This window comes from Harmonia axyridis, chromosome 7 (genome assembly GCF_914767665.1).
Source record: "Harmonia axyridis chromosome 7, icHarAxyr1.1, whole genome shotgun sequence".
Lineage (NCBI taxonomy): Eukaryota > Metazoa > Arthropoda > Insecta > Coleoptera > Coccinellidae > Harmonia > Harmonia axyridis.
This window is the reverse complement of record NC_059507.1, coordinates 29,296,571-29,318,000: the sequence shown is the minus strand read 5'-3', so window position 1 is coordinate 29,318,000 and position 21,430 is coordinate 29,296,571. Positions and strand designations below refer to the sequence as shown.

General features: G+C 36.7%; 1 long non-coding RNA gene across 1 annotated transcript; it reads left to right on the top strand.

Moving 5' to 3' along the window:
* The first annotated feature begins 9,620 nt into the window (after positions 1-9,620).
* LOC123684571 lies at positions 9,621-11,728 on the top strand. The gene is made up of 2 exons (XR_006748158.1): positions 9,621-9,990; positions 10,051-11,728. It is a non-coding gene; the product is annotated as an uncharacterized LOC123684571 (long non-coding RNA).
* The last annotated feature ends 9,702 nt before the right edge of the window (positions 11,729-21,430 follow it).

Genomic DNA, 21,430 nt, shown 5'->3' with positions numbered 1-21,430 from the left:
TACGAGAATTGCCTACCTCAGTACTTACTCGAGAATTAGTCAAGATGAACGATTATATTTCTACTCATTTAGTGAAGTACATAATAACAGGTGTTTCTTTCGAGGTATATAACTTTAAGTTGGCATTCTTGTTCAAGATGGCGACCGATTTAACAGCTGTCAAGTGATTTATTCTCAGTTTGGTTTGGCAATTTATCATGAATAGACTCACGCCTGAACAACGCTTGCAAATAGTGCAATTTCGAAAATAATGGTTCTGTGCGGAATGCGTATCGCGCACTACGTCCAATTTATTTTGTTTAGCGATGAAGCACACTTCTGGTCGAATGGCTACGTCAACAAACAAAACTGCCGTATTGGAGTGAAGCTAATCCTCAAGTGTATGTCGAAACACCGTTACATCCAGAAAAACTGACTGTTTGGTGCGCTTTATGGGCTGGTGGAATCATTGGTCCGTACTTCTTCAAAAACGATGATAGCCAGAACGTTACAGTCAATGGTAATCGGTATAGAGCCATGATGACTATCTTTTTCATTCCTGAATTGAACCACCATGATGTCCAGGAGCTGTGGTTCCAACAAGACGCCGCAACATGTCACACAGCTCGTGCTGCAATCGATTTATTGAAAGACACGTTTGGTGATCGCCTAATTTAAGGTTTTGGACCTGTGAATTGGCCTACAAGATTTTGTGATTTAACACCGCTAGACTACTTTCTGTGGGGCTATGTAAAGTCATTGGTCCATGCGGATAAGCCACAAACCCTTGACCATTTGGAAGACAACATTCGCCTTGTTATTGCCGATATACGGCCACAAATGTTGGAAAAAGTCATCGAAAATTGGACATCCAGATTGGACTTTATCCGAGCCAGCCGTGGTGGTCATATACCAGAATTCATATTTAAAATGTTATGCCACAAGATTATCTTGCGGATAAATAAAATTCATGTCATCGTTGTTTTATTGCAATTTAAAGTTCTATAGCTCTAAAGAAAACACCCCTTATAAGGTTGATCTGACCCTATGAGAAATTTCTTTAACGCCCTTGAATCTATATATATTTTCGTCGTGAAAGTGAACAACACGCTTTACTAGTATATCGATCTCTGAATGACAATTTGTGTTTATATCCGTTTTGTGTCTGTATCCGACAATTTCATATTCATCATTCCACCCACTTCCAATATCAAATGGTAAAATATGGATCTGATTCCTGTTATATCAACTGAGATATCTGGTAGATCGACAACTTTGATTTATGACCTCTATTATGGTAAACTTCACAATATGAGAATAATCTCATTATAGCGCAGACAAGAATCGAACTCCTAGTAGAAAATGAACCGTTAAATGGCTAGAAAGGTCAGGTACTATATCCTTAAGTTCACTACCCGGCATCCTCAGAAGTTAAGACTTCGAATCGAATTGTAAAAGAAGCTACGTATATCCAGAAAAAATTGATTTTGAACTAGAAATCTAGTGCAATCATTTTATGTGTTTTTCGAAATATTATATGTATGTTCATCGGATTTGCTTCCGACGCTACTAAAGAAAAATGTATCTATTGGGATGAAAGAAAGTTGGTCTTGATTTTTAGAATATGTATTTGCAAAATGTATTTCAGACCATTTTTACCGACTATGTTTTGTGTATCTCTGTATGTTGGTCTGCGTGTCCTGCAATTCTCATCCGATTTTGCTGAATTAATAATAATAATATAATAACAATAATAACAACCTTTATTGATCCCATAAGACATACAAATATGTATAAGATAAGTCGCACTGAAAAAAGTAAAGAAAAATCAATCCTAATACTATAACTAAGTAAGAAATAGGTTTTTATCAGCTAGATATTCACTAATGGAATAATAGCATTTTTCAAGCAATTCACATTTCATCAATTTCTTGAACTTAATTACACTCAACAGTTTAATATAAACAGGTAAATGGTTGTACAAACTAATGGCCTGGTGAATAGGAGAACATTCAAATTTAGTTGTTGCATGAGCTGGAATACATAAAGTTGTAATATTTCTGGTGGAATAGTGATGGAAACCTGATAATTCAACCATTAATTGTTCATGTACATAAATTAAACATCTGTAGATATATAAACTAGGAAGAGTAAAAAGTTTATATCTTCCAAAAAAAGGCTCACATGAATCACGCGAATTCAAGTTGAAAATTAAACGTATTATCCTCTTTTGAGCCACAAACACTCTACCCAAATCAATCGAATTTCTCCACAACATGACATTATAATCAAGAAAACAATAAACCAAACTATAATGAATACTTAAAATAGACTCTATGGATGACGAGTCTTTAATCCGGCTGATAGCGTAATAAGAACTACCCAATTCTTTACAAGCTGACTCGACTTGGTGATCCCATCTCAGAGAACAGTATAAGTGTTACCCAAAAACTTAACGTATCTCTGGAAGTTACTTGCTCACCCAAACATCCCAATACCAAACGATCCGTCTAAGAGTTGCGAATGCGAAAGTATATACATTCAGTCTTGTTAATATTTAAAATCAAACCATTTGAGTGACACCACTCCACAAGCTTGCAAATAAGTTTATTACATATTGCCGTGAGTTCAACAGGACTGTACTAAGAACGCCATCGACGTGTCATCAGCAAATATAGACCTGGATCAATATAATCCGGTAGATTTTTGTGCGGTAACATATCACTTTCCGCACTTGTACGGAAGATAACTACATATTGAGAATTATGTAATGGTGAAAAATTTTCAACAACACAAAGTGTCTAGTGATTTGTAATAACTTTCTGCTTCCAAGAAGGCGCTGTGAGTTGCGCATCTATTGGAAGATCAAAACCACTTGTGATATAAACCCAACCGTTCTCCACCGAAGTCACTATGCTCCGCTACAGATATGGCAGGGTATAAGGCAGGAAATACTGTATGCTTTACTGATGAATCCATCAGTGTTAATAATCTAATATTTGAATTTTTGATAACTCGAATCGAATTGATTGGTAATAGCGTCAAGTATTAATATTATATGTAATTTTAACTTGATGAGTCGAATATATGTGGGAATCCCCTATTTACGTATGATTTCGATCTATTTTTTCAAAGCATAATCGTATGGAGGTGTAAGGTCTTAAATCAATAATGGAGCATTGGCATGGGTATAGACCTTATCTCTCATCTCATATGGCCCCAAAGAAAAAAGTTTCGGTGGTAATTTTTGATCACCTCTTCAAGAAATAATACGGTCAGAAAACTTTTTTTGTAGATTTGTGATTATTATTTCCTTGCTTGTGTGGACGTAGCACCGTCTTGTTGAAAATAAAAATCATTTATAATAGCAATCCATTCACCGTAACACCAAACCTGGGTTTTAATTAACGCTACGGGCTACAACAGCGATATTCACGGCTTTTCTTGTGCTCGCACATGGTTTCGATTCTTCGCATTACTAACTTGTCCCAACAAACAGCTCAAATATATCCACCAGTCTCACTATTGCCGGCCGAAAAGGTGCTTTAGTTTTGCTGGCTGCAAAATTTTCACCATCTTTTTAGTGGAATTTGAAAATTTCAGTGCGTGGTTGAAACATATATCGTTCTATTTTTAGTAATGGCGTAGTTTCTGCTTGTCAAATGTCAAAAGATGCTTAGAAAGTGACAGCTGCCCAAATAGCGGGCTATTCAAAATGAAACCCCTCATTGGAAAACCCTTTACTAGGAGAAAGGCACCTTTTCTGGGACAACTCAAAATGTCAGGCGAACGCAGACAGTGACATTCAGTGCCGAAACTGCAGTGACACTCAATCTATTATTGCAACAAAATAACATTATATTTTTGCGAAAAGTAAGCCTTCTAACACTACGACACTAAGTTCTACGAAACCCAATCTCATAAAAATTTGATTCTCTTCACCAATTGTTGCTGCTCCGCCTGCTCAGAATCAGATGATGCAACAGCTCTCGCCAATTCGAAAGTAATTACTTCCACGTGAAATGAAATCTACAACTGGAACATCAGAAGATCCACTTCGTCGCATACTTTATTCTGGAGCTCACTTCCTAAGCCGGTTTCGTGAGTGTTGGCCCTGAACTTGCGAATTAAAAAGCCAGCCAGTAACCTCACTAAAGATGGAAGAGGCTGCATGTACTGGTACCTACATTCTTCAGGGTATATTTATGCAGCACGTATGTTGTCCATTGGCGGAGATCTAACTGTACAAGATTACAGATCGTCGAATTCAACGGTCAGAAATTCAGATAATCGCTATCTTTTGAGCAACAGACGGGGGTACTTAGGGTGGAAATGAGACGAAAATTCAGATCGATGAAGATAATGAGGTAGGCGATGATTCGTTATTCGTGGTCTGGACAATGAACCCAATGATGATCTGGTCAATTCTAATTGAGATTGGAAATTATCAAAGAAGTCAAACAATTACAAAATTTTGATGAGAGCAATGACGCAGCCAGGATTTTGTTTTGGAGGGCTGGACACCGAAAGAATTCGGCGACAGAAGGTTGACTTAGGTTGTCGGTTGTATAAAAATTAAATAGTAAAAATTCATTCTATAATTCTTAGATTGAACTGAAGGTTGAAGTGAATACTAAAGATAATACAAATAAATAATTTTAAATATTCAGTTTTCTTTCAGATCAGATAAAAATCATAATAAATGTTCAACAGAATGATCCCAGTCAATCTCTCACTTCCCATTGTTCTTTTTAAATCCATTTTAGCGATATTGCACTAGGTTTTGAATCGGAAATTTTCGATAATTCCATCCTCCCTATCTTGAAATCTTGAATTCACATTGAAAGGTAATTTCGATGGCTGTTTTTAAATCCATTTCGTGTAATTTGGTTAAATTTTCAAATTAGTCGAAGAGTTATTACTCCGATCAATCAAACGCTTGAATGCCGATGTCACAGATTGATAACTATTGATCTATAACTCAATCGTAAGAGTGACATTTACAAAAAAACAATTTCAGGGAATTCCACAAGTATCTTCAAACCACAAGTAAATTTCTGCCGGGTCTGTACATAGTATACCTATCTATAATATTACTTATATATATATATTGGGAAAGTAAAATCATAAAAGCATTAAGTGTGTTTGACCAACCTAAAATACTAAAAAGACTCTTTGAGCTTTTGTTGCTGAAGACTGATTTTGCGTAGGGAAGGGATTTGATCTCAACTCATTATGGTAGTTGTTTATATGGCTTGATGAAGGTTGACTAAGCTGAAAATGGCACCTTTTCGAACCAATGAGTTTGTACCACTTTTCCGTTCACCATTACATTACATACACCGTTACACGTACCTTCCTCCACGTCATACGGAAAACTATTATTTTGTGCATACTCGCAGATTAAAAACGACTATCTAAATATTTTTTTCCATGTAGCATGCATCTGAATCTATTGAGAAAGTAAATGTATGAAAAAACTGTTTTATTCGATGACAGCAATCTATGGTTAAATTTAATGTGCAACTCGAACACCCACTTTCTATATATCCGCAACAAGTATATTTTGCCAATTTTAAAAAAATACATGGTCATCTCTTGCTATGAATAAAAACCACACTGCTTTTTGCCATTTCTTCGGTCACCTCTTTATTTCACCGAAAAAATTCTTGACCAAAAGATATTCTGTTGTTCAGAAGTTTGTCAGGTCGGAAAAACTTTTTCATTTTTTCGACTTGAATGCATATCGTGTAGATATGTATATATCTAAAGTTTTGGGGAATGTACTTAATTACAATATTAATTTCATGATACCAAATTCTAGTAAAATCTGAGGGGTAGATTCTGAAATATTGAAATTTAAAAAAAATCTGTTTTAAGAGGGAATACCACCACGTGACTGCTTATTTCAAAACGAAATTATAGAGTTTTCCTTTACAACTACCGATTTTTATGGGGTTTTCACATAATCTACATTGTAGAATGACAATATTTTCAATGTTCGAAATAAAAAAAAATTATGGTAACGTTTTCTCTCAAAATGCGACTCTCCCTGAACCAAAATTTTTAAAATCAAATTCTTAATTTTACGATTCACCTATGATGTCGTAATCTACCATGAAAATACTTAAATTCTGCTCTCAAACATATCGCCAATTCGAATATAATAACTTAATAACTACCAATAGTGCTATCAACGACTACTGAAGAGGTAGGTACTTCAAGCACGTTCAGTAGACGATAAATTATTATGATATAGATTAGACAAAAACAATCTCGAGTTACGCCTGTTAATAGGCAACCATAGAAACGAAAGAACGCAGAACAACTCAAATTTTAATACAATATAAAATTTTCTTCGAATGCAGCATGTTATGAAGAAAATATAGCTGAACGCTTTACTGTTGATGATCATTAACAACTTATTTCCGAAGTATCGTATCTCTAGAAAATAAAAAAAATCTTTTCAAAAAAAGTTCCATATCTCAAAGATTATTCGCCATTTAATGCTGAAATTTATCGTAATTTCTTTCTGAAAAGGATAATTCTTCTTGAAGGTTCATTTAAATTCTGTTCCCAAGGAATCAATAACGATCTCACATCTTCCAAAAAATGAAAGAGACGTAACTTTTACTTGTTACAGTCGAATTTGGTGAAAAATCATCGCGAAGTCATCGAATCTTTTCTGGTTATATTTTTTTCATTTGGAATAACTTCACAAAAACTTTGAAAATCCAAAATCAAAGCATGAAAATTCTCGAGTATATTCCAAAAATATCATAACTGAATATATTGAAAAAAAGAGTGTGGACTGATAAACAGATTTAATTCCCTAATAACATTTATTCTCTAGAGTATCAAAGTCGAATTTAAATGTATATAGGAAGTAAAATAAAATTAACTCAATTCATTATTTGATTATTCATGATTTTTTACTAAAAAATTTTTATTGTGATTCTTATCACAGTCACAATTATAAAAACGTTTGGGGTAGAACCCTTCTTCAATGTCTAAAATATAATAATAATAAATTAGAAACATTATATCATCAACTACCTAACAAATTCAATTAAGGATAAATAGAATAAATAAGTTCACTACTTGTAAATCTCGACAAACAATTTATAATTTAAAACAGAAAGGTTATCGGGTATGTAGTCAAACTTGAACAATTTTAGCTCTTTATTGTTTCAGCCAAGATTTCGGACAATAACTTGTCCTTCTTCAGGGCTACTGAAAATTACATAAAGTTGTGAAAAACACACAGAAATCAATACAGCAGAAATTACATCAATGTGAGTCTTAAATGTTAAAAAGATTTCAATGTCCATATATAATATGTAACATGCAAGGAAATAACTATATTTTTCTGAATCTTAACAATAGAATTAAACAACGAGTCAAATCTTAAAAGACATATGAACGAATAATGTCAAAGGTTGAAAACATAGAAAAACACAAAGACAAGAGACACAGAGAGGAATGACACTAGAGGACGAGTGACGTCACAAATGAGGAATTATAAGGCGTTTTATAGTGAGGGAATCATCTGTAATGCATAATCATCTAATTTCACTCATATTAATCAATTAAACGATATTACAATAATAATAATATAAGCAACAGCATCAAAGAATTAATTAATTAATAACTAAACTGAATAACTGTTGAACTAAATAAGTTCAACAAATCATAAAATAAGCTTAAAAGGGGTGTCTACCACGTGGCATTCTCGCCATTACTCCTCTCTCTTCACCGTTTTTGAAAGCATACCACTTTCCAAGAATCAGGATGAGTGAAGCAATCTCAAAGGTTCCTTCATAAAAAATTAAGGTTTGTTCGGCAAGTGAAATCATGCATATATTTATTATTCAATAAAAAAATTATATATTTTTTTCTATTCTAAAAAAAAATCAATAAAAAGGAATTTTCGCATTGATTCACTAAAATTGATAATCCTCACATATATTATAAATCACTGGTATCCAACGTAAAATAAAACGTACTGACTTTTGAACTGATCGCTGAAATGGTATAGACCCCTCTTAAACTAAATGATATTTTTAAACAAATGTACAAGTATATAAGTTTTTTATTTATATATTTTCAACTGAAAATCAACAAAATCATTTTTAAGTTTACAATCAATTATTCACAAGCAGCACATTTCCACTGTTAGAGATATTGGAAATTTTCTGGAATTTTCCTTTGTGGTCTCTTAGATATCTCTGCTTTAATAAATACATACGTGAGATATGGTGAGATTTGATTTAGTTTTTATGAATGAAAAAGCCACGACTCAAATATCAGACAGTTTCATATGTTTCTCTAACTTGTTTGAACTTGTAATAAACAGCTTTCTTAGATCTAATGTTTCGTAAATCAATTTCACAAGTATTTTCAAAAGATACATAACAAAGTTCATCAAAATCTTATGTAAGCAAACACTTATGTCTATCTTAAAAAATAAATAACTGATTCATTGAAATCGGTTTTAGGTTGGTTCCGTTCGAAGAAAGAGTTTTCAAAACTCCTGAATGTTCGTATCGTTTTGCAATATAGGTAATCAACCCAAAAATCGAATGAAAAAAATTCGTCAGTTTATCCCCCAGACCTTTTCTCGGAAAGGGCTATTTCAATGAAACTTGGCGCAAAAAACGGAAAAAGAGGCAGTTTTGTAAACATGATCTAATAATTATTTAATGGATTCGGTCCTTACTTGGCGGAAATTCATTATAAATGAAATAAAACGAATTTATTTCCACTATATTATTTAATTGTTAGCAACAATTGTTTCGCCACACTGTGGCTTCATCAGGCTACATTTCTGAACATATCAGTTCAGAAATGTAGCTTCATCAGGCTACATTTCTGAACATATCAGTTCAGAAATGTAGCCTGATGAAGCCACAGTGTGGCTACATTTCTGAACATATCAGTTCAGAAATGTAGCCTGATGAAGCCACAGTGTGGCGAAACAATTGTTGCTAACAATTAAATAATATAGTGGAAATTAATTCGTTTTATTTTATTTTATGATCTAATAAGTTGTGAGTTACAATTTATTATAGTAGTTATAATTTTCGAAGTGTATTTCCACCCTTAAGATAAAATATAACATGGTGTCATGTATGTATAAAAAAGTATTAGAACGCAAAGGTTAGGTTTGGTAAGGTTCTATCCCGCGGTCAGTATCTTGCTGTGGGGGGAGGTAACTGCATGTTGTGAAGTAGACAGTGAAACTAAAATTGACTGCGACGAGCTGAATAAGCCCGATCATATTTTCTCTTGCAGGAAATGGAAACAATCCATCCAAAAGGAAGCTGGAGGAGGAGATCGAAGGCAACTCTGAGAATTGGAACAGCATAAGGCTGTGAATCAAAGGCGTAATGAAGGAGAGCGCAGGAGGAGTGAGCAAGGTAGGTCAACAGCAGATACGATACAACTAGACCAAAAAAAAAGTTAAGTGGAAGTTTCTTGTTTTTGTTTTCTGAATGCCATTCTCGAATTTTGGGTTAGGTGTAGGTGGGTTATATTTCGCGCTGTACGTCACTTAGGCTGAAAAACACAGAAGACTTTCCTAATTGACGTGGAAATCCACTTTTTCGAGGTACCCGTGGAGGAAGTAGTTAGGTTATTTGTCCGCTGGGTGGCGCTCCGCAGTAATTCATACTGACTAGCGTCTGCCAGAATTCAATAAGGTGCCTGCTATTTCGTTTATTTGTCATCTTGGGTAGAGTTGTGCGGTACCGACTACTGACACAGATTACGGATAACATAGATAGAACACTCGCCTTTCCCAAACCCCCCCCCCCGAAATTAAGTTTTAGTTATTGTCCCGGACGCTTGGAACCGCTGCTAGTCATTTGTTTACGTTTGGTTTGCTCTTGCAATATTATTTTAACCTAGAAGCTGAAAATGGACGTTTGTCATTGAAGTTGTTCAACTAAGTACAATTCTCGTACGCCGTAGAAATTCATTTGAAGAAAAAAAATACTTCCAAATTTCGAGGTAAGTGCTTCAATTTAACAAGTTTCAATTAAATAAATAATGCATATATTATTTTATCAGAATGCCTAGACTAAAGAAATGTTGTGTACAAGGATGTACCGATGAGACAACAATGAGTACAAGAAATCATTTCCCTAAGAGTAATTTGGATGAATTCAATAACTGGCTCCAAATTCGCCAAAGCAACTTTTGCTGCTATCGCCAAGACTCCTAGTTGACTCCTAACTTGTGGGCCGATATGCCTCTTATCAAGACTCCTTACCAAGAGTATTCGGATTTCCTCGCGACCAGCAAAAATGTTGCTGAATGAATGTGATTTTGCTTATACATAATAAAATCACGTCAATAGTAAAAAATTATCCAACCAAGAAATTGGCAACAATTCAGTAGGCATCGAATTTATGAAGGTTATTTTGTGTGCCATTCACATTTTGATAAAAAATATCATCTTCCAGGAAGCCATCGTGGTCTTACTTGCAATGCCATACCTACAATCAGTATTCCAGGTAATTTTATCGAATTACTCAATTTTATTCATATTTAAACCCCTTAAATTTTTGTTCCATGTGTACTGTCCAATGGAGCTGCAGTATATTCTGGTTTAAACGATACTAAGAATTAGGCGTTACATAGTTAGTATATATTTCAGTAATAGTTATAGGATGTAGTATGTTTCTAGTCTGTTGGTTTTTGAATTCTGATGAACATTTGATTTTTTGTAGGTACTGTATGCACTGATTGATTCGCTCAATGTATCAAAGATTCGAAATACACAGGGTAAGTTTTTGAAGGAACCAATAACCACAAAATCAGAACATGAAATCTTTTGGAAAAAATCAATAAAATTTTTTGAAAACATGTATTTTATGATGAAAAAAAAAATTTAAAAAAATTTTATTTTGACTTTAAAAGCTTTCGTTTACTTTAAGAGGAGGTTGTTAACTGAAAAAAATTTCAAGTATATCTTGACTGGTGCTTTCAATCAAGATTGCCTTGAAAATTTTTTCAGTTATATCCGAGGGCATGGTGTAAGGAACACTAATCCAAATATTGGCCAGTTTATGTCCTCTTTCAAATGCCTTACTTTGAATAACTTCATGTCCTCCCATTCTGTAGGTTCCAACTGTGAAGAGGATTTGACATCACATTGTTTGGATAATGTAAAATCATTTGTTTTATCAAAATTTCCTTTACCTCAAAATGTTGTGCTTGAAGATTTAAATATAGTTATTCCGAAATTAATAGTCCTTGAACAAAAATCAAAATTTAGTGGATGTACTTTAGTTTATATGTGTGGATTCATTTGTAAAATTTCATTTAAATATAAATTGATCAAACAATGTGATAAGTGTAAAAAAAATTTAACCTTTAACAATGAAGAATTGGGGGACATGGATTTTATTCAGGTAAGGCAGTATAAACACGGAAAGTTGACAAAACCTGGGCAATGTGTATCATTTTCATTTCGGCATTCTCTAAATTACCTTTTCTATATTATTCCGCGAATTTGTGAAAAAAAAAACATTTCCCTTTATTTAAAATCGTTTTTAATGAAATATTTGGACTTCAAAATGTTAAATTGTAATGAACATATGTTGGGGGAAAAAGTATGTGAGACAATAATAAGGTGTTCCTTGCACTGGTGGTGCAAGCAGGTAAACGAAATTATGAGTGGTACTGACACAAAATTTTCCAAATTCCTTCTAACTTCCCCTAGTGAAGAATTAATTGATCCTATCAAAATAGGGGCAAAAAGGATCTTCGATACAAAGAGAAAAAAGAAATGATTTATTTATTTAATTTTATATTTATTCATATATTTATTTATTTATGCATTTATTTATTTATTCATATATTTATTTATTTATTCAAATTAATTTATTTATGTTATTCATTTTTGTTGAAAGTAATTTTATTATTGTTGAAACTAATTTATTCTTTTATTGTTTGAACTAATTTATTTATTTAATGTTGATGCTCCTTTATTATTTCAATGTTGATATTTTTATACATATATTGTTTATTTTTTGTTGATTTTTTTATTTTTGTTTACTGCTAATAAATTATATGTTTATTCTACTATCGACTTTTATTTGCACAAAATGTAATATCATCACATATTATACCAGTTATTTAAAAAAAAATTCAAATGGTTTTTGGTCATCATAGCAGCAAACTCCATTTGAATTGCTTAATATTTCGTTAATAAATTCAAAACAAGTATAGGAAAACCACTCACTTCAAATTTCCCGCGTTTGTCGAGTTTATTCTTGTCCCGGACGCCAGGGGGAGTTAATTTCAAATGATTCTACTTTAGGTAGGGGAGTGTTCCATCTATGTTATCCGTAATATGTGGGTACTGATTATCCCTAATAAGGGTGAAACCGGTATATCGCTACTTTCCCTTGATGACCAACATTCTCCTTGGGTTACTTTCTATTTGATTCCTACGTAATAACGTGGAAATCTTCTGTTTGACAATGGTTATCTGGATGGCATATTTACCGAAACATTAACCAGATAGGTAATATCTTTTGATATTTATATACACTTGGAAATCGTAGGTACTTTTTTCTTTTTCCTTTATCCAATATTACCCTCATCGTCAAAATTGCCTGATCATCTATTTAATCGGAATTCTAAGACAAAGCAATGTCCAAAAATGTGTGAGAACCATAACGCCATAAAAGCCGAATTCAACAATTACCCTTTTGAAAAAGATACAACTAAAAGGAGTCATGGGAGACTACTTCGTGAAGAGAAAACCGAAGAAGGAGATGCTGCAAGTGATGGTTGTTTTACCGATTACCTTTCTAGAAAAAATACCCAAATTGACGCGTCTCTGTAGACAAGTGATGACCATAGAAAATCCACATAAACATAACAGTGTCATATATATGCCAATATTTACACCACGCACAAATGTAGAGAGGAACCAAAGTGCGTCGGCAAAAATTCTTCAAAAGAGTGTAAGCAGACGGTCACGAAACCAGTGAAACCAACTGATCAGTCTACATGGTTTGTTCGAAATTCCCGAAAGCGGATAAAAAAAAGACCAAAACTGCTTCCACTCCCAGGACAAAGAATAGACAACGCGATGTAAATGCCGCAAACAGTCTTAAGTCTAGGACAAGCGATGAAAGTGACGATTCGGTCGTCACAAGTAATCGAAGTATACAGTTGAAATTTTTAGACCAGTACAGGAACGTAACCAGAACGCTTGAAGCCATAAAAGCCAAATCCCAAAACTACCTTTTAGAAAAATATACACAGGAGTGAAGAGAATACAGAAAAAGGAGATGTTACGCATGATGGTTGTTTTACTGACCACCTTTCTAAAGAAACAGTGGCGTACCCAGACCTAAACCTTGAAGGGGGATAACGAAAAAAAAAATTCAAATTTTCCTTCTTTTGAATAAGTTTTCCAAAGAAGTTTGCTTACTCATAATAAGATTGTGATATATAGGGTTATTACATATAATGCAAATTCCTTCTGGGGGGGGGATATATCCCCCCTATCCCCCCCTCTTGAGTACGCCACTGTTAAGAAAATATCCAATATCAATGTTTCCACCAAGCACAAAACAAATGTTGAGAGGAACAGAAATGCGTCGGTAAAAATTCTTCAAGAGAGTTTAAGCAGGCGGTCACAAAACTAGTGAAGCCAACTGCAGTGGTTTCTACCCAGTCAATTACAGGGGTTGTCCGAAATTCCCGAGAGCGTGTAAAAAACGCTACCGAAACAATGCATCGAAAGAAGGCAACTCCCAACCAGTAGTCCAAATGACCAAAACTGCTTCCACTTCCAAGACAAAGAAGATGCCAGCTAGAAAAAAACTAAATATATAAAAAAAGAGCTCACCGCAGAAACAGTTATCTTATCTTGAGAGTGCTTATTACCGTAGCATGACACAGACACATTGAAGCCATGAAAGCCAGATTCTGCAACTACCTTTAAAAAAATGATATACCACTGAGGGTAGTCATGGAGGGACTTCTTCGTAAGAAGAAGATGCTGAGAGATGCCAATGAATAGACATTGCGATGTAAACGGCGTGAACAGGCTTAACTGTAAAGGACGATCGATGAAAGTGACGACGATTCGGTCGACACTAGTGTTCAATCCTTCCAGTTGAAATTTTCAGACCAGTACAGAAATGTAACCAGACCGCTTGAAGCCATAAAAGCCAAATCTACAAATAACTTTCAGGAAAGAGATAGACCGCTAAGAGGAGTTATGGAGGGACTACTTCAATAAAAGAATCCAGAAGAAGGAGATGCTGCGAATGGTAGTTGTTTTACCAAACCTCTCTAGAGAAAATATCCAAATTGACGCCTCTCCGAGGACTAGTGGTGACTGTTGAAAATCTGCAGAAACACAACAGTGTCATAAATGCCTATGTTTCCACCAAGCACAGAACTAATGTAGAGAGAAACCGAAGTGCGTCGGTAAAAATTCTTTAAGAGATTTTAAACAGGCGGTCACAAAACCACAAAGAATAAATTGTATCCAAAATTCCCGAAAGCTGTTAAGAAAATCACCGAAACAGTGCATCGAAACAAGGCAAGTCCCAACCAGTGGTCCAAATGACCAAGACTGCTTCCACTTCCAAGACAAAGAAGATTTCCAGCAAGAAGAAAACTAAGAGAGGAGCCATTGGAGACTCTTCGTGAAAAGAATACAGAAGAAGGAGATGCTACGCGTGATGGTTGTTTTACTGACCACCTTTCAAGAGGAAAGTGGAGGAAGTGGACTAGTGATGACCGTTGAAAATCCACAACCGAAGTGGTCGGTACATTATCCGAGAGAGTGTAAGCAGGCGCTTACAAAACCAGTGAAGCCAACTGCAGTGGTCTCCACCCATTCCACTCGAGTTGTTCGAAATTCCCGAGAACGGATAAAAACCCCTCAGAAGCGGTGCCTCGAGACAAGGCGAGTCCCAATCAGTAGTGCAAAAAGACAAGACTGCTTCCTTTTCCAAGACAAAGAAGATTTATACCCGAAAGAAGATCTAACTCCAGAAGCAGTTATCTTATTCTGAGAGTGCTTCTAAGAGCATGACACAGAAGTTTCGATCGAAAACTAACTGATCGAAATGGGTTTCGACGTACAGCAAGTTGCCCAGCTATACAAAAGACAAGGCGAAAAGAATATAACCTTTCCAATGATGCGGCTCTAACGCCGTCTGAGAACAGTATAGAAATACACGATCTGACGTCAATTTGTTCATTCGAAATCAAGATAGAAACGCATAGAATAATACAAACATACCGATATTTCCAAGAAAGTGCAAATAAAACACAATAAGAAAAATTACCTTGATTCATAGGTAAAATTTTTACTTCTTAAGTTTCATCAAAATGAAGTCTGTATTACATTGAAACTGTGATTCACCAAGATGTAGGTGTAGTAAAATCACTAATAAAATAAATAAAATAAAGAAGTCACAGATGCCAAAATTACAGAAACATGCAGTCAATTGCGCTATCAGACAAACTGAGTAAACTACTACAAAAATTCCATTTATTTTCATTAAACTACCAATCAAATAGCCTTAAAGAAGAAAGAAGAAATAGAAGAAGAAGATGCTGCGCTTGATGAGCAACCTTTATAGAGAGAATATCCTAATTGACGCTTCACTATGGGCTAGTCGTGATCGTTGAATATCCGCAGAAACCAATGAAAACACAACAGTGTCTTATATGCAAATGTTTCTATCACGCACAGAACAAATATAGAGAGGAACGGAAGTGCGTCAATCACAGAGGTTGTCCGAAATTCCCGAAAGCTGGTAAAAAAACGTCTCCGAAGCAGTGCCTCGAAACAAGGCGAGTCCCAATCAGTGTTCCAAAAGACCAAGACTGCTTCCTCTCCCAAGACAAAGAAGATTGCCAGCCAGAAGAAAACGAAATGTGTTCAAACAAAGAGCCAACCGCAGAAACAGTTATTCCCTCCTGAGAGGAGAACCATAGCATGACACAGAAGTTTCGATCAGAAACCAACTGATCGAAATGGGTTTCGAGACTAGTTGAGTTTCAACCAGTAGTCCAAAATACCAACAACAGTCCATTTCACCGAAGTGAAAGTTAGTGTTAGTTAGTGCATTTACTATTTTATTGGAGGCAACAACTTAACAGAATCATGGAAAATCAGTCGAAAACTGGGATGACTCTTCCGAGAAGATCCGGAAGGGTCAGAAAGGCCCCGGAGCGATGGAGATACCCTGTAGATCAACACAGAATAGAAGTCCGAAATTACCGAAAGCGAGTCAAAACACACCACCAAAGAAGTTTTCGAAACTAGGTGGGTCTCAACCAGTAATCCAAAAGACCAAAACTGCTTACACTCCCAAGACAAAAAATAGACAACGCGATGTTAACGGCATGAACAGGCTTAAGTGTAGAGGACGATCGATGAAAGTGACGATTCGGTGTTCAATCCTTCCAGTTGAAATTTTCAGACCAGTACAGAAATGTAACCAGACCGCTTGAAGCCATAAAAGCCAAATCTACAAATAACTTTCAGGAAAATATAGACCACCAAGAGGAGTCATGGAGGGACTACTTCATGAAAAGAATCCAGAAGAAGGAGATACTGCGAATGGTAGTTGTTTTACCGACAACCTTTCTAGGGAAAATATCTAAATTGACGCGTCTCCGAGGACTAGTGGTGACTGTTGAAAATCTGCAGAAACACAACAGTGTCCTACATGCCAATGTTTCCACCAAGCACAGAACTAATGTAGAGAGAAACCGAAGTGCGTCGGTAAAATTTCTTTAAGAGATTTTAAACAGGCGGTCACAAAACCAGGAAACAATATAAATTGATATCCAAAATTCCCGAAAGCTGGTAAGAAAATCACCGAAACAGTGCATCGAAACAAGGCAAGTCCCAACCAGTGGTCCAAATGACCAAGGCTGCTTCCACTTCCAAGACAAAGAAGATTGCCAGCAAGAAGAAAACTAAGAGAGGAGTCATTGGGGATTACTTCGTGAAAAGAATCCAGAAGAAGGAGATGCTGCGAATGGTAGTTGTTTTACTGACCACCTTTCTAGAGAAAATATCCAAATTGATGCGTCTCCGAGGACTAGTGGTGACTGTTGAAAATCTGCAGAAACACAACAGTATCCTACATGCCAATGTTTCCACAAAGCACAGAACTAATGTAGAGAGAAACCGAAGTGCGTCGGTAAAAATTCTTTAAGAGATTTTAAACAGGTGGTCACAAAACCAGGAAGCAATATAAATTAATATCCAAAATTCCCGAAAGCTGGTAAGAAAATCACCGAAACAGTGCATCGAAACAAGGCAAGTCCCAACCAGTGGTCCAAATGACCAAGGCTGCTTCCACTTCCAAGACAAAGAAGATTGCCAGCAAGAAGAAAACTAAGAGAGGAGTCATTGGGGATTACTTCGTGAAAAGTATCCAGAAGAAGGAGATGCTGCGAATGGTAGTTGTTTTACTGACCACCTTTCAAGAGGAAAGTGGAGGAAGTGGACTAGTGATGACCGTTGAAAATCCACAAAAACACAACAGTGTCATATATGCCAATGTTTCCACCACTCACAGATGTAGAGAGCAACCGAAGTGCGTCGGTATACATTATCCGAGAGAGTGTAAGCAGGCGCTCATAAAACCAGTGAAGCCAACTGCAGTGGTCTCCACCCATTCTACTTGAGTTGTTCGAAATTCCCGAGAGCGGATAAAAACGCCTCAGAAGCGGTGCCTCGAGACAAGGCGAGTCCCAATCACTAGTGCAAAAAAACAAGACTGCTTCCTTTTTCCAAGACAAAGAAGATTTATACCCGAAAGAAGATCTAACCCCAGAAACAGTTATCTTATCCTGAGAGTGCTTCTAAGAGGAGTACCGTAGCATAACACAGAAGTTTGATCGAAAACTAACTGATCGAAATGGGTTTCGACGTACAGTAAGTTGCCCAGCTATACAAAAGACAAGGCGAAAAGAATATTACCTTTCCAATGATGCTGCTCTAACGCCGTCTGAGAACAGTATAGAAATACACGATCTGAGGTCAATTTGTTTATTCGAAATCAAGATAGAAACGCATAGAATACTACAAACATACCGATATTTCCAAGAAAGTGCAAATAAAACACAATAAGAAAAATTACTTTGATTCATAGGTAAAATTTTTACTTCTTAAGTTTCATCAAAATGAAGTCTGTATTACATTGAAACTGTGATACACCAAGATGTAGGTGTAGTGAAAACACTAATGAAATAAATAAAATAAAGAGGTCATTAAACTACCAATTAAATAGCCCTAAAGAAGAAAGAAGAAATAGAGGAAGAAGAAGAAGATGATGCGCGTGATGGGCAAACTTTATAGAGAAAATATACAAATTGACGCTTCACTCTGGGCTAGTCGTAATCGTGGAATATCCGCAGAAACCAATGAGAACACAACATTATCTTGCATGCCAATGTTTCTCACGCACAGAACAAATATAGAGAGGAACGGAAGTGCGTCAATCACAGAGGTTGTCCGAAATTCCCGAAAGCTAGTAAAAAAACGTCTCCGAAGCAGTGCCTCGAAACAAGGCAAGTCCCAATCAGTATTCCAAAAGACCAAGACTGCTTCCCCTCCCTAGACAAAGAAGATTGCCAGCCAGAAGAAAACGAAATGTGTTCAAACAAAGAGCCAACCGAGAAACAGTTATTCCCTCCTGAGAGGAGAACCATAGCATGACACAGAAGTTTCGATCAGAAACCAACTGATCGAAATGGGTTTCGAGACTAGTTGAGTCTCAACCAGTAGTCCAAAATACCAACAACAGTCCATTTCACCGAAGTGAAAGTTAGTGTTAGTTAGTTAGTGCATTTACTATTTTATTGGAGGCAACAACTTAACAGGATCATGGAAAATCAGTCGAAAACTGGGATGACTCTTCCGAGAAGATCCGGAAGGGTCAGAAAGGCCCCGGAGCGATGGAGATACCCTGTAAATCAACACAGAATAGCAGTCCGAAATTCCCGAAAGCGAGTCAAAACACACCACCAAAGAAGTTTTCGAAACTAGGTGGGTCTCAACCAGTAATCCAAAAGACCAAAACTGCTTACACTCCCAAGACAAAAAATAGACAACGCGATGTTAACGGGCGTGAACAGGCTTAAGTGTAAAGGACGATCGATGAAAGTGACGATTCGGTGTTCAATCCTTCCAGTTGAAATTTTCAGACCAGTACAGAAATGTAACCAGACCGCTTGAAGCCATAAAAGCCAAATCTACAAATAACTTTCAGGAAAAGATAGACCACCAAGAGGAGTCATGGAGGGACTACTTCATGAAAAGAATCCAGAAGAAGGAGATACTGCGAATGGTAGTTGTTTTACCGACAAAATTTCTAGAGAAAATATCTAAATTGACGCGTCTCCGAGGACTAGTGGTGACTGTTGAAAATCTGCAGAAACACAACAGTGTCCTACATGCCAATGTTTCCACCAAGCACAGAACTAATGTAGAGAGAAACCGATGTGCGTCGGTAAAATTTCTTTAAGAGATTTTAAACAGGCGGTCACAAAACCAGGAAGCAATATAAATTGATGTCCAAAATTCCCGAAAGCTGTTAAGAAAATCACCGAAACAGTGCATCGAAACAAGGCAAGTCCCAACCAGTGGTCCAAATGACCAAGGCTGCTTCCACTTACAAGACAAGGAAGATTGCCAGCAAGAAGAAAACTAAGAGAGGAGTCATTGGGGACTACTTCGTGAAAAGAATACAGAAGGAGGAGATGCTACGCGTGATGGTTGTTTTACTGACCACCTTTCAAGAGGAAAGTGGAGGAAGTGGACTAGTGATGACCGTTGAAAATCCACAGAAACACAACAGTGTCATATATGGGTTATTCGATTGACATGAATTTTATTTATCCGCAAGATAACTTCGATGACTTTTTCCAACATTTGTAGCCGTATATCGGCAATAGCACTGCGAAGACCAACAACAGTCCATTTCACCGGGGTGAAAGTTAGTGTTAGTTAGTGCATTTACTATTTTATTGGAGGCAACAACTTAACAGGATCATGGAAAATCAGTCGAAAACTGGGATGACTCTTCCGAGAAGATCCGGAAGGGTCAGAAAGGCCCCGGAGCGATGGAGATACCCTGTAGATCAACACAGAATAGATGTCCGAAATTCCCGAAAGCGGGTCAAAAGACACCACCAAAGAAGTTTTCGAAACTAGGTGAGTCCCAACCTGTATTCCGAAAGACCAAAACTGCTTACACTCCCAAGACAAAAAATAGACAACGCGATGTTAACGGCGTGAACAGGCTTAAGTGTAAAGGACGATCGATGAAAGTGACGATTCGGTGCTCAATCCTTCCAGTTGAAATTTTCAGACCAGTACAGAAATGTAACCAGACCGCTTGAAGCCATAAAAGCCAAATCTACAAATAACTTTCAGGAAAAGATAGACCACTAAGAGGAGTCATGGAGGGACTACTTCATGAAGAGAATCCAGAAGAAAGAGATGCTGCGAATGGTAGTTGTTTCACCGACAACCTTTCTAGAGAAAATATCCAAATTGACGCGTCTCCGAGGACTAGTCGTGACTGTTGAAAATCCGCAGAAACACCACAGTGTCATATATGCCAATGTTTCCACCAAGCACAGAACTAATGTAGAGAGAAACCGAAGTGCGTCGGTAAAAATTATTTGAGAGATTTTAAACAGGCGGTCACAAAACCAGGAAGCAATAAAAATTTTTCTCCAAAATTCCCGAAAGCTGGTAAAAAAATCACCGAAACAGTGCAACCAGTGGTCCAAATGACCAAGACTGCTTCCACTTCCAAGACGAAGAAGATTGCCAGCAAGAAGAAAACTATTATATAAAAAAAACTTACCGCAGAAACAGTTGTCTTATCCTGAGAGTGCTATTTAGAGGAGAACTGTAACACGACACAGTTTGAAGCCATTGTGGCGGCTTCTCATAAAGCTCCACATAGCAACAATAAACAGCACTCGGTAGCCTAGACGTTAAGAGGTAGACTCACTCACCGAGATGCGACGAGGTGCCGGGTTCGAGTCCAGCATTCACCGTCCGCACGATGCCGCGAGGTGCAGCTCTGATTAGGCGGCAATCACCCGGCTGCACCGATGACCTCGTAACACGCATAAGTTTCGTTCCTCCGTCACTGGGGAGGGAGTCATGTGGCGGCTCCTCATAAAGCTCCACATAGCAACAATAAACACAGCAATCGGTAGCCTAGACGTTAAGAGGTAGACTCACTCACCGAGATGCGACAAGGTGCCGGGTTCGAGTCCCGGCGGCTCCCGATATTAATAAATTCCCCAAGCGTCTGTGACACGGCACACACAAATATACCAAAGTCACACTGATGAGTCCGGTGTGTGTGCCAGGGACGAAACGCATAAGTAGGCATATGTGAAATCCTACACCATTAAAGCCGGA